At 32.9% G+C, this 15,348-nt stretch overlaps 1 pseudogene; it reads right to left on the bottom strand.

Moving 5' to 3' along the window:
- Positions 1 to 15,348, bottom strand: part of LOC128996296 (sodium channel protein 60E-like) — a 320,829-nt pseudogene that overhangs the window by 79,454 nt on the left and 226,027 nt on the right.

Below are 15,348 nucleotides of genomic sequence, written 5' to 3' on the forward strand. Positions count from 1 at the left end.
TTTCATAAATGCAAAAAAATAGTGCTGCACCCTGTTGGTAAATCTTATAACTTTTTAATGCTTTTCCATATCATAGAACCAACTTTTTTTAGTTGAAACAGCTGACTAAATTCTTTAATTCCATTTAAATAGGAATACTCATAAGGTTAACATGGGGAATTACAGAGCCGATGGGGTGGAGCCCGAAAGGATTTTTGAGTTAAGAATATGCCTATATGTTAATCGGGCATGTAAGCTATCAGCATGCCAAATTTCAGCCCAATCCGTCCAGTGGCTTATGCGTGATTGAACTTCAAACACACAAACAAACAAACACACAAACTTTCACAATCCGTCCAGTGGTTTATGCGTGATTGAACTTCAAACACACAAACAAACAAACACACAAACTTTCACATTTATAATATTAGTAAGATAAGATTACATGTATGCGTTAAAAATCAACTTATACTAAAAAGTAATTTATTTGACTTTATACAGCGGAGACCGGCCACTATGAAGAGGCAAGCTGGAGCCCATTGAGGCAAACGATCACTTGGCAAAGCCAGGATTATATCCTCCACTCCTCAGCTCGACAATATTGCCTCTAATCGTCTTTTGAAGATAGAAATGTGGAGGAATTTTATCCCATAACCAATAGTGAAGTAATGGAAACGCTCTAACCCTATTACATTTACTGCTAAGTATTCGCCAAATTTGTAGTAAATTTAATTTTAGTGCAATAATTTTTTACATAAATATACTTTTTGTTTTAATCAAGTTTATAACAATGAAAAATTGACAATTTAATGACATTTGATAACAGATTGGTTAAAGGAAATTGGAGGATTATACTTTGAAGTATTATAATTGAAGTACATATCGATATTGTAAGTATAGAAAAAATCAATGTTAAATTAAAAATTAGTAAGCGGTTTAGTAAATTATTTATTTATTTATAATTACTGTAAATTATTTGGAGATAGGATAAACTTAACGTCAGTTAAGTTAATTATATGTTAAACATAAAAAAGTTGAAAAAAGGTCAACTTTACAAGTAATAGAACTAGTGTTTGCATATCTATTCCTTACAAAAATCGAAAATACTCCAAAGACGTAGATATCACAACACATAAAAATAACAATTAATTTTAATCGCCTGGTTGGAATGTACTCTATTACACCCTAAATTAAACTACTAAAAAGCTTTAGAAATACATTTTTTCATTAGGAGGTTTCGAGTAGTCAAAGACATTTCCCCAAATAAAACCTAAATGACTAACTACTTGTTGTTTGTTGTTGTACTTGAGTTGACTTGTTTTGAAACAATTGCAAAAAAATCATTACCTAAATAAAATCCTAAGAATTCAATAATTCCACTCAGATTACACTTCACCAGAAAAGTAAAAGGAAACAGTTCCAATGCTCTGTAGAGAGTGGCGAAAATCAAGAAGAAAGCGACGACGACTTCAACTGGAATTATCTGGACAACGCGGCTTACCCTGCCACTTTCAGACAATCTTCTCTTTAGTGAGGGTGTTTGTGTAAATCTTGTCTTATCCCCATACAACATCATATACTTGTCACCCAGACAAGCCATTAATTATCTCAGTATATTATTTGGAGTTAGTAAGTTAAGGGTCCTTGGAACCTAGACGTTCTAAAACAAATACAAAACTACAAAGTAAATTTCTAATCTCACTAGACATTTACTAGATATTTAAATTGCAATCACTTAGGTGATTGAAAAACTATTTTTGGATGATAATCAACTCTTCAGCAGCTGTTTGAAACTATCCAAGATGGCCGCTAGCCTCCAAGGACTGGATAGGATTGAAGTGAAATTATAAACATCTCCATAGTTTAAAAACTATTTATACGATTCTTGCTATTTACAGGGTAAAATGATAGAACAAAGACAAACTGGAAAGTTTAGAACACTAAGACAATGTTATGGAATGCTATGCAATAATGACACAGTTAATACAAAAATAGTTTTTTAGTTACTGTACTTTATTTATTAAATATTATCCAGTCATTAATTTGAAATGGATCCAAATTACTAAAACACAGTCAAGAAAGAGACGTAAATGAATTCATCTCAGAGAAACAGTTAATATCTTTTAAGTATTTAACTATTAAAATACAAATATGAATATTACAATTAATGAATTAATAAATTTGTTCATAGATTGAACTAAATAAATGTGAAACATTTCGTATTTTTGTTCACAGAAAACTAATATGAAATGTAAGCCATTTAAAAAAATTTATTTCACATCAAAGTCAATCTATTCATGTAATACATACAATTCAAAAAAGTAATTAAAAAAGTAAAAACAAATTAAAAAAATAATAAGTTTAATGTATTAGTAAAAAAATTATTACGTGATTGTATTGTATGTGATTGTGCTTTATGTGATTGTAATGTGAACAAGTTTAAAAGATATACTATGCTTTTGTGATATAGTTCCATTTAGAACTTAAGACTTACTGATGTACTACACAAACTATTATCTTAATGTTAGTAATTTATCATCCTAAAGTTAATAATACAAAATAAAATAAAAAAATCAAGTTATGCTTTCCCTTCTTTTTCTAAAGACAAAGTTTTAATTTCCTGAAAGAAGGCTCAACGTGTCTCGAGAGAGAGTATTTTTATAACGATTTATCATTATTATATTTCCTGTTGCCTCCTAAAGGGATTGTTTTAAAAACACCCAATTAATTATCTCTGGGTCGTGAATGATTATTTATTTATTTTGTTAATCAGTTTATCTATTTTGTTGAAAACATTATCACATTAGAGTAAAATGTATGTGCAATATGTCAAAATATACATAATAATCAAATACAATGCCTAATAAAATAATTTTCAATTTTAAATTTAATTCATTTAATTAAAACTTATTATTTTAAAACAGTTCCCAATAGAATGTGTATGGTAATAAAGTGAGTTTTATCTGTGATTTTCCTTATATAAACAGTTAGTTTCTTCTTTAAACTTGGGTTTCAATAGCATTAACACAATATAAAGCATACTTGCAATAGATACGTTACGTGTTTATAGGAACTATAATCAGACATTTAAAAAAACCATTATCTATTTATGCAGCAAATAAGAACCTTGGATTTTTGTGAAAACCGTAAGCCGCACACTTGAAAGAAAGGCCTTAAAGAGAAACTTCCCGGAATAATATTGGTTTATAAACTAATAATAAATAAACTCCTATGAGCACGAACTTTAATTGAAGTGTAGTATTTTATTTTATTTAAAATATTAAACACCCATGAGCTATTACCTTTTAGCGAATTTCCCATATAGGGAATAAGCTATTACCGTAGTACTCATGGTAAGACCTGGACCCGAGACCGATTTAATTTTTCATTTTGAGGTCCCTAGAGGCCAAAAACACCATCCGTTCAAATTCATATATATATATATATTTATATATATATTTATATATATATGTGTCCGTTAGCGCGATAACTTGAGCAAAAATGATCCGATTTTGATGAAATTTGGTACAAACGTGTAAACCTACGTTTATTCGAACGAGTTCGCGATCCAGCATAATCGGACCATGGAAACGGGGGTTTATGGGGGGTTTTATGGGGTAAAAATGGGTTTTTCCCATTTTTGAACCTAAAAACAAAAAATTTTGCGATTTCTTTCTAAACCGTTTTGTAGGGCTTAAAAAAAGAAATAATTTAGTATATTGAAGCGCTGTTGTATGCCTAATGGTCACGGAGAAAATTCAAAAATAGTGTAATTAAAAATTCCCATGTTATTGTTATGGAGAAAATGAAAATTGTTGTAGTTTACTTGTTTATCGGTATATATTGATAAAATTTGGCAAATTTATTTATTTCATCCTATACTATTGACGTATGGTCAAAAAACACTTTATACCTTCCCCGTAGCAGCAAACCTAAGCACTCGTTAAATCTAATGTTATTTAAATAGGGAATAATATGTCTTATTTATGGAAATATTTTAGTAAAAATGTAATCAGACGAGTTGAAATTCGCTTAGTCTGCAGGTTTGCTGCGGCGGGGGTATTTATATTTGTAATAGTTTGTTTACTCTTTCTTGGTAAAACCTTTGGTTTTTATTACAGATTGACTAAGATTACAATACGATAAAGTTATTAGTTTTGATTATGCCACCCAGTTTAATACAAATAAACAAGAGATTTACATTGAAACAATAAGTACGATTGAGATTTGCCTGTATAATTTGCATGGCAAGTGTGTGTAATTGGTTTTTAAAGTAAATTGAAGAAACACATTTTCTCTTCTGTATACTCAGTTTTGAGGCACGCCAGAACAACTCGTTGGAATTATCGTAAACGTATCAAATCATTCCCCTTGTAGAGGTTTGAAACTAATATTAACAACTAGCTGTGTGCCCGTTCTACGCACGGGGATCTTATCATAGTCAGTTAAAACCTTCTTATATAAAGCACAGCAGTTGGTTTGCACACTTTCAGATATGCTGACAAAACTATTCCTTCGCAGATACAGTATCTGACAGTTTCAAGCCAAAACTAATGCTTCGCAATTAAATGTCACCCGGATCTTGTTGGTCCATATGTTATATCCAATGATTAAACTAAATAAACGGTATCAGCATTCTGACACATACTTTCTCCCATAAGTTTGTCAACAACCTTTATCATGTGTAAGCGGTGAGAGTAAATATACGGAAATGGGATTTGTACAATTTTGTTCAGAATTTAAAGGACTATAACATAATGGTTAAAAGTATTTAAGGTACTACCTCAACCTCTTAATTTAACACTTTATTCGGGTTGACATTTTAATTATCAAGGCGCTCTTGTCCTTTCCGTGAAACATTGAGAAACAAGGACATTAATGCGTTACCATCATACATACACACAAAAATACCGAACTTAATTAGGGAATCTGCTACGCTTTAAGGTACATATAAAAAGGTACATATAAAATTAGTACTTGAAATCTTTGTTAATGCCATAAAATTTGATCATAACAATTTATATTTGCTTGGACCGGAGATGACTCGAAATTCTGTCAAAATGCTATCTGAATCGGTTTGCTATATGAAATGAAGTACAGTAGGCCTACTATAGACGATTTAGATTGGTAATTTGTAATAAAAATTACCAAAATAGGCCACGAACTATTGATACATAAACAACGTTCAAAGTGTTTGAACAACTCATGATGGTTTGCTGAATAAATGTTTTACTAAAATGCGTTATAGTTTTCTTAGCATAACATTTTGGAATCCAGACAGAAAAAGCAAAAATTATACAGTTAAGACATCAATTACATTGAATAGGCCTACGCCTGTAATAAATAAGGTGCAACACCAACGATAACTAATTTGTAAATTACTGTAATGTGTTGGTACGTAAAAATGATTCTTGCTGCTACTAAAGGTTAAAAGGAAAAGAACCAGTACCATACCAAAAACCAACGTTTACAGTTAAGAACTGTAGTACAGCCGACCAATTATATGCGTTAATCAAGGTTATTGATCTCTTGGTTTTGGATTTTCTCGTAAAAAGTTATCGGCAATCAAAGTTATTTCCCATTAATTGCTTTATTTGTACACAACTCTTAATGTAAACTTATCGGTGTCAGTTTGAAAAAAAAAACCTTATACAACATAACTTTCTGTTATTTAATAGATTACGTATTCTCTAAACAATGGTTGCTGGTATATATATTAACATTATAAGGAAATGTGACAAAAATTACACAACGTTGGGTTTTTGGACGTTTATAATTTTATTTCTTAAGTACCTAGGTAGGCCGTGTATTCTATGGAAAAGTACCGGTATCAAGGATCGTTGTCGAAAGGGTTGTTATAAATAATTGGGTAAGCATACGTACCACACGTACCCAAGAGAAGGGCTATGGGCCTATTGGCTGTATGGTCCAGCGATTGCATCACACGGTGAGTAGGAACTATTGACTTTATATAGTCAATGGTAGGAACAGAAAGTGACACATTGGAAAATCGAGTTCAGCATCATCCGTAAACCTCTGTTACAATCACCCACTGCAGTTGTAATTTTTTGCTTTACACTTTACACAACCGCCATTGAAGCGCCGTCAATGAGTGGAACATTGTTTCTAAGCTATTGGCGACGGTCATTAGTAAATTTAAGTTTCCCAGCCGTATACAACACTGATTCAATCTTGATTCAATGTCTTCTTTCTGGTTATCAAAACTCCAAAACAATTTTATACACATATTTCTGGTTCCTGACCTGGATGATGCCTAGTTATTTAATTTACGGTTACACTATATTATTCCACTTGCGATTAATTAAATCCTTTATGTAATAAAAACGTTTTTAATCTCACTTGGATGGGATTTGCCTTCAAAACGTGATCGGAAATGGTTGTGGTGTTTGTAAACAACATTTGTAAACATTTCAGTGACAGCTAGAAAAAATAATCTTGATCCGAACAGCTGTTCGTTGTTTCATAGATGATTATGTGATACAAATTGGAAGAAAACTTGACAAAAATCGCACAAAACTGCATTTTTGAACGGCCGTAATTTTAATTACAAAGTAGTGAGACCATATTTTAATGGCTAAAGACACTCTCGCCAATCCAGTGAATACATTAAAATGACTTGGGTCTTGATAGGTACTCTCGTTTTCCTGGAGAAGATTGCGTAAAATGCCATCTTGAGTGTGTCAGACAGACAGACAGACAGACAGACAGACAGACAGAAATTTAGATGAGACTTGTTTCGGCTTCTTTAATGTATACAACGTAAAAATAACCTAAAAATGTATGATTCTGAGCAATGTACAGACAAAACTCTAATTTTATTTATATAGATTCAATCGAAAACATCTGAAGTACTATTATGTTATAAAAATTTAATTATATTGCAATTAAAAAAATCTAATTAAAACTGTAAAGATAAATATTATGAAGTAAAATGTTCAACAAATGTATAATGTATGTATTTTGTTGAACAAAACCGATTTACTTCGTTAGTAAGTTGCATAAAAAATTCAAGTTTACAATGTAAAACGCCTTCATTTCTAAGAAGTCAATAGTGATACACAGTTGAGATTGCCTGTTAGAAAAATGTAGGCACTTAATATTTATTTTCATTTTTTGTCCTAATACGCTAGGCACGAGCACGGGATCGTTTTTCACATTACTTTAGGCTAGACTTTGGGGTTAAGGCATTATCACTTGGATACAATCCATTGGTGATTTGGCGGGATTTGAACCTTGAACCCGTGATCTGAGGGACCGAAGTCCCACGCTCTATCACTAGACCCAATATACACAATTCATAATAACAGAGGTTCATGCAGACGTATAGTTTAAGAACAATTAATATTGCATTAGGTGGTAGTTAGATATTAAATACAGTACTTGTCAATTATTTCATATCCAAAGGATTTTACATTCAAGATTTAGACACGACGGCATTCAACATAAAATGTACCCAGATTGTATTAAAAATAAACAAGCACTTATTTGGAGATATAGACTACATACTAAACAACAATTAAAAACTAAATCTGATTTATTGTTTAATAAATGATGTCAAAATGAGTGGAAGGAGATTATTTAGTTTTACTGATTACACATTGCTATTTGAACTAATACAAAAATAAATGTGGAACAACTTAATATCAGAAATGTCCCGTTATAGTTACCTTTCATTTTATAACATAACTAAAGTACATCTTTCAGTAAAACTAACACACAAAAATAAAGCGAAAAGGAAAAACAAGACCAAAATAAGGTAAAATCACATTGCTATTCTAACCAAGGTAGCTCTCAGTCAAACTTTGAATTTGACATCCGTATCAAGACAGTATAGTAATGATTCTATTATATTTGATATTACATCAATGTAGAATGAAATATTCATTTAATGTTTCTACAGTACAGTACAAATATTTTAGTTTTGGCTTGAATATTTAAAAAAGCAATCTTCAATGTTATTAAAGTTGTTGTTATTTTAAATTCTGAATTTTTTTTAAGAAAAATATGTCTAGTTACTTAGTAGTATAAGGTGTTAAACAAAATCTGAGGACTCTGGGTATCACATTTATAGTCAATGCATTTAATGGTAGAGAAATTCATGTTTAAACTTTACTCTTATTGCGTATATTAAATTAATACACACGTTTACTATAAGCTAGATTTAGATTTTTTATTAACACCCTTATAAGCAAAGTAAATTTTAGTTCCAGTAGTACCCTTATAAGGATGTTGAAAGTGAATCAGATCTCAGAGTTAATACCAAAACTGAAAATGTAATAAGAGTTAGCAGTGTAATGATTTATTTCTGGTTATAATTCCACAAAACAAATTATTTAAACCTCATGTTATTTCAATTACGAAAAGTAGTTTTTATAGGTAGTCCGACGTCTACCATACTTTTTCCGAGAAGTTAAAAAGTTATTTTTGATATTTACTAAAAAAAATGTGCTCTTATACAGTAGAAAGACATACAATTTAGCAAGTTGAGTTTTTATTACACACAAATTAATTGGTAGACAAACTATTAGAAGTAAATACATTTTGTATATAATTTTAACATGCTAGCATTATTTTGCGAGTTTCCTTACCACCTTTTAGATTTTTTCCAGTTTAACTTATAAAACCACTTTAGTACATTGACATCGAAAACATCTAGTCTAGCTTAGTTATGTTACATAATAGTAGTTTACGCAACGATTGCGTAAAGATAGTGCTAACAACACGAGTAGAAAATTTAAGATACGAACCTTGGCGAGTGCCTTAAAACTTCTACCAGTGTCATTAACACTATTTACGCGAGTTGCGTACACTACTTTACTTACGATTGTGTTTTAATTACTAAAAATCACTACACAAAACTTCTAAGAGAGGTTTCATTGCCACTAACAGTGATGCAACGAAACATTGTACCAAACACTAATTGCAACACTAAAAAATTAAACTGGCCTGAACAGCTGGTTAGTTGAAAAAGTTTTTTTTATTATGAAAATGTTTGAATATCAGATTCACGAAGTGACAAACAAACAACCTTCAAGTTCACTGTGATTATGTTGGGTAGGTTTAGGTAAAAGTGTATAAGCACAATACTATTTTTAAATTAAACATTTTATGCGACTGTAAATAGAAAATGTTAATTAACATTTTCTATTTACAGTCGCATAAAATGTTTAATTAAGTACCGCAAACCATACAAGCGGATATATACGAATTCAATCAAACTGAACAGAGAACATCGAAACAGTATGCTAAAAATTCCTAGTTTTAAAAGTGAAGAAAGTAAATTCTGTGTATAAAGTAGGTCAAGTTTTAACCCCAGCATTGCGTTTTGGACAAATATGTAATTACAAAAAGCAATCTTCTGAGAAGTGAGCGTCATAATTGGTAATCTCTGGGGACAAGATTTTCCCCAACAACACTTTTTGCTGATTGTTTTCTTCAGTTGAAACCTCTTACTCTAGATCAAGAGTATGTGATAAAATAACCAAAGAGCGTGTTTATTTGAATATTTACGTTTTCAAAGGTCTTGTTCCGTGTGACTATGTTTTTTTTTTAATTTTTAACTACGACAACACCAAAGCGAAAGTAATATTGGAGTTTTAAGTCTATAATCTCACACTGAGTACAATAATTGCTACGTTTTAATTTTAACTAAAGTGAACATGTTTATGATAGTAAATAACACGGGTGATATTTGAAATGTGATTGAATCGGTTAAACTTGAATTAAAATAGACATCATAAGAAGAAACAGTTAAATACAAACAATTTTTGTTTGTATTTAATGACAATAAAGATATTCTTATTCTTAAAACGAAATCATTAAGAAATCTTCAGAGACTCTTACGTTGTTTTAAAAAGCCAAAAATTGTTAGCGAATTTCCTTTATAGAGAATGAGCTATTACCGTAGGTCTCATGGTAAAAACTAGACCCGGGACGGATTTACTTTTTCGTTTCAAAGTCCCCAGAGGCCAAATACACACTCCGTTCAAATTCATCCTACTAATATTATAAATGAGAAAGTTTGGATGTATGGAGGTATGGATGTATGGATGTATGTTTGTGACAAGTGAACGCGAAAAATACTGGTCGGATTGGGCTGAAATTTGACATGATGATAGCTCACATTCCCGATTAACATATATTCATATTATTTTTTCAAAAATCCTTTCGGGCTCCGCCCCAGTGGCTCTGGAGTTTCCCATGTTAACCTTATGAGAAATGGAATTATTGAATCTTAACAGCTGTTTCAACTAAACAAGTTGGTTCTGTTCTATGATGTTCAATAGCATTAAAGTTACAAGGATTACCAACAGGGTGCAGCACTATTATTTCTTTTACATTTATGACAACAGCTAATTTGCAACCAAAAGGTGAGTGAGCGTAGCGAACGAACTTCAACCTGGAGGCGAGTTAGCGTAGCGAACGAGCTAACCTGAAGGCAAGTGAGCGCAGCGAACGAGCTCCAACCTAAAGGTGAGTGAGCGTAGCGAACGAGCTCCAACCCAAAGTTGAGTGAGCGTAGCGAACAAACTTCAACCAGGACGTGATTGAGCCATGCGAACGAGATAATCTTGAAAATTAAGAAGTTAAACGGGGCAAAGCCCGCGGGTTACAGCTAGTATACACATATATTAATATACAGTGTGTAAATTAAGTATGGAAACAAATCTGTATTTTTAAAACCGAAATAGATAGAAATATTCTATTAGTGGCAATAATAGTTAACAAAGATTCCGCAATTTTCACATGAAACATATTTTTTTACCCCCCTAACAGGGTAGGTGGTAGGGGGTGACTTATTTTTTTCAAATAGCAACCCCTATTGAGTGACCCCTCATTTTGAAGAGTTTGTCAAAAGAAACACAATGACGCAAATCCGAGGTGAATATCTCACTCCTAGCCCAAATGGCGGATATTCCAAAATTTGATTTATTGCACGTGAAAAGCACCAATTTCACAAATAATGGAAAGAAATCTGTATTTTTAAAACCGAAATAGATAGAAATATTCTGTTTGTGGAATTGATTGTTGACATAGGTTCCGCAATTTTTTTAATCAATAATATTTTTTCAACCCCTTTAACAGGGTAGGGGGTGGGAGTGACTTATTTTTTTCAACAACAACCCCTATTGAGAAACCCCTCATGACGCCAACCCGAGGTAGATATTTCACCCCTAGCCTAAATGGTGGGTAATGAAAAATTTAATTTTTGTAAAAAAAAGCCCATTTTGGAATATCCGCCATGTTAGCTAGGAGTGAGATATTCACCTCGGATTTGCGTCATTGTGTTTCTTTTGACAAACCCTTCAAAATGAAGGGTCACTCAATAGGGGTTGCTATTTGAAAAAAATAAGTCACCCCCTACCACCTACCCTGTTAGGGGGGTAAAAAAATATTTTTCATGTGAAAAATTGCGGAATCTTTGTTAACTATTATTGCCACAAATAGAATATTTCTATCTATTTCGGTTTTAAAAATACAGATTTGTTTCCATACTTAATTTACACACTGTATAGATAAGTCGAGCTAAAATGATCCGATTATGATTAGGTTTGGTACAAACGGGTAAACCTACGTTTATGCGAACGAGTTCGCGACCAGCATGATCGAACTTTGGGAACGGGGGCGTATGGGGTAAAATTGGTCTTTCCCATTTTGACCCTTAAAACACAAACATTTGACAATTTCTTTCTAAACCAATTTGTAGAGCTTAAAAAATAAATAATTAATTATTTAGCAGCATTGTTGTATGTCTAACGTTTACTGAGATTATTTAAAAAATGTTAATTTTAAGATTCTCGTGTTATTCTTGTTAAGAATAAATAAACTGTTGTAGTTTGCTCGTTTGTAGATATATTTTAATCAAAATTGGAATTTTTTTATTTCATACTCAGCTTTTATCATTTCAATAAAAAAAAACTCATTACCTTACCTGTAGCAGCAAATCTAAGTATTCATCAAAATTAATGTTATTTAAATAGGAAATAAATCTGAAAATTTAAATAGAATATTTTAGTTGAAATCCAGCCATGTAAATTTAATTTGCTTAGTTTGCAGGTTTGCTGCGGTAGGGGATATTTTACCTTGTTTTAAACTATCAAAAAATATGTAATATACCTTATTGAAATACCAAAGACTTTAAATCCTGCGGTATAGTTTTAATTATTGTCTCTAAACTACATATTAAATCTTATTAATAATTTATACGTGATTAAATAAAGTATGGATATCCAGACGAATATGAATACAGTTTTTGAAGAACATTTTGATCACAAAGTCGTATTGTTTTTATGTAGCTCGGCAGAAATGTTAGAGTGGAAAAATAATACTAATTTCTACAAACACATTGAAAACCATGATACTAATTTTCCACTGAAAATACTTTCACTGTAAAGAATGATAAGACCCGTACTTTTAGCACGTAGTGAAAATTTAAATTGAAAATCTGTAGATTGTTATAGAATCAGCGAGTACGAAAATTTGCGAACTCAACACTGAAAAGAAGGAAATGGAAGTCACACCAGTCCATACTAATGGGAAATGCATCACTACCGAGCAGACAGATCTTTTCTCATATTGCTAGTCTAGAAAATGTAATACCAGAAGTAAAAGTCATGAACAATTTAACTATCTTTGGGAGCATTTCTAAATTTTAGTACAGTAAATAACCTTACACCCTAAAAATTACCTTAAATTAAATAAATTACCTTAAATTTAAATTACCTTACGTGTTAATTATTTACACGTAAATTACCGTAAGTTAATTTTTACAGTAAGATGATTAAATGTTATCTATTCTATGTATCCAAAAAAGAGGATAGTTTCTTACTTATATATTATGATTTTAGTAAAAAAGACATTTTGCTTCTTCCTTGTAGCAGCAAACCTAAGTACTTGTTAAGCCTAATGTTTTAAAAATAGGGAATAAATTTGGCATGTGTGTGTACGGATATATTTCAGTGAAAATCTAACTAGGCGGATGGAAATTGGATTTTCCCTTTATCTTTAGGCTCACGACTGAAAACGCCACAACTAAATTTCATCAGTATACTCTTGTCTGGTTAATTGATTCTAATACTGTACTGCACAGTTTCGAAAATTATGCGGGAAACACAAGGACAAAAGAAGTCACCAACCTATTTATTATATGATACTATAGTCTGTAAGGTGGAACCTCTCTACTTACCGGAGGTCTATCTAGGGACTGACCAATAGTTTTAAGCCCGGGCCAGTTCCAGTTAGTCATAGGGTTGAGAGACAGGTTCCATCAAACATACTATAGTACTGCTGCAATGTAGACATATGTTGAAGGTGTTGTAATACTTTAGCGACTAGAATGTAAGATGTACTCACTCCCTCCATGCCTCATGCGTGGTGTTCCGGTCTGGTGATAGAACACACTTGTTGCGCAGCTCGCCCATGTACACCTGCAGAGCGAACAGCGCGAACACCATCAGGCAGAAGATGGTCAAGGTCATGACCTCAGCGAGCTGACGGAACGAGTGGAGCAGCGCGTTGATGATGGTCTTCAGACCTGCAACAGGCGAGGAGAAACATTTAGAGGAAAAGTTCCCTGAGCTTAAGACTGCTAGGAGTGGGTCAAAGGAAGGGACAAGATAGTTGATGATGGTCTTCAGACCTGCAAAAGGCGAAGAGAAACAGTTAGAGGAAAAGTTCCCTGAGCTTAAGACTGCTAGGAGTCGGTCAAAGGAAAGGACAAGATGGTTGATGATGGTCTTCAGACCTGCAACAGGCAAAGAGAAACAGTTAGAGGAAAAGTTCCCTGGGAGCATAAGACTACTAGGAGTCGGTCAAAGGAAAGGACAAGATGGTTGATGATGGTCTTCAGACCTGCAACAGGCAAAGAGAAACAGTTAGAGGAAAAGTTCCCTGGGAGCATAAGACTACTAGGAGTGGACCAAAGGAAGGGACAAGATGGTTGATGATGGCCTTCACACCTCAAAGAAGAAATTATCAGGTGCAGATGACAGATCAGGGTGATTAAGTGGAAGATTGTAACATTGATGAAAGTCTTCGGACCTAACTGTCAAAGGAAATGTCCCCATATAGTATAACTCATAGGAGTGGACCTAAATAAGGGATGAGAGGATTGATGCTGGTCTTCAAAACCCTCAAAAGACCATGGGAAACCCGGAATAAGAGGAAGTGTTATTTTTGGGTGGAGAGTGAACTGAAGTCTTCAGATATGAAACATATGAGTGGAAACTGTCAGAGGAAACGTTCCTAAAGAGCATAAAATTCTTAGGGGGATGGGATAAAATGGTTGATGATGGTTTTTAGACCTCCAAAGGATGATGAGGAGAACTATCATGGCAATGTTCTAATAGGTTATAAATTGGACTTAAGAGTGGACCGAAGAAGAATAATTATAGTTTTCAGACACTAAAACAGATGAGGAGAAGCTGCTAGAGGAAAAGTTCCCAGAGTACAAAATTCGTAGTAGTGGACCGAAGGGAGGGACAAGATGGTTTTAATGGTCTTCAGACCTCCAACAAATTAGAAGAAATTATCAGTAGGAGATAATATTCCTAAAGAGCACACAATTCTTAGGTGTGAACCAAAGGGAAGAATGAGAGGGTTGATGATGGTTTCCAGACCTCCAAAAAGAGGAGAAACCACCAGAGTACCGGTAAATGTTATTTTAGGGTACAACGTCCTAATCCAATGTCCTAAATATTCTTATACCAAATCAGGCCCTCTACCATGGATGTTTAATTGATTCCTTACAGTAAATCTAGATCCACTGTAATTTAAAAGATATTATTCCAAAAATTTCTGTAACAACACATTTTGTATGGAGAGTTATGTATATGAATATATAAAAACGAAAAAATATGGTTGTACAGAATTACTTTTAGTTTTGTTTTTTCAGACGAAAAAAATGTTCTACAAGAGCTGTACCATGAGGTTGCAAATGACAGAAGCATTGGTATACTTTATTTTGACAATAATGTTGACAATATTGATGAACATCTATGCATATAAATAATGAACTCGTTGACAATGAGTTTTGACAACAATAAGACGTCACTAACGAGACTAAGGGGAAGCGGAAGTGGAGGGGGGACCGGATGTGGCTGCGGTTCCGGATCCGCTTTGCCTGCGGTCACTCGGCTTAGCGTCGCTGAGGATTATGGGTAGATAAGAGGCGTAGAGAGAGACAGTGCTATCATACAGAGGAGGTAGTAATGGATGGACCCTTCATCCTGATTATAACCATAGATAAGCTAATATTATTATATTAGTTTATTTATGCTACAACAGTAACTAACTTCTTCAATAGGTAGGTTGGTAGTGTATTGACTTTTTGAAACTGGTGGAGATGCC

Source organism: Macrosteles quadrilineatus, unplaced genomic scaffold (genome assembly GCF_028750875.1).
Source record: "Macrosteles quadrilineatus isolate MER2022 unplaced genomic scaffold, UCM_ALF_1.0 Scaffold_6__1_contigs__length_79288215, whole genome shotgun sequence".
Lineage (NCBI taxonomy): Eukaryota > Metazoa > Arthropoda > Insecta > Hemiptera > Cicadellidae > Macrosteles > Macrosteles quadrilineatus.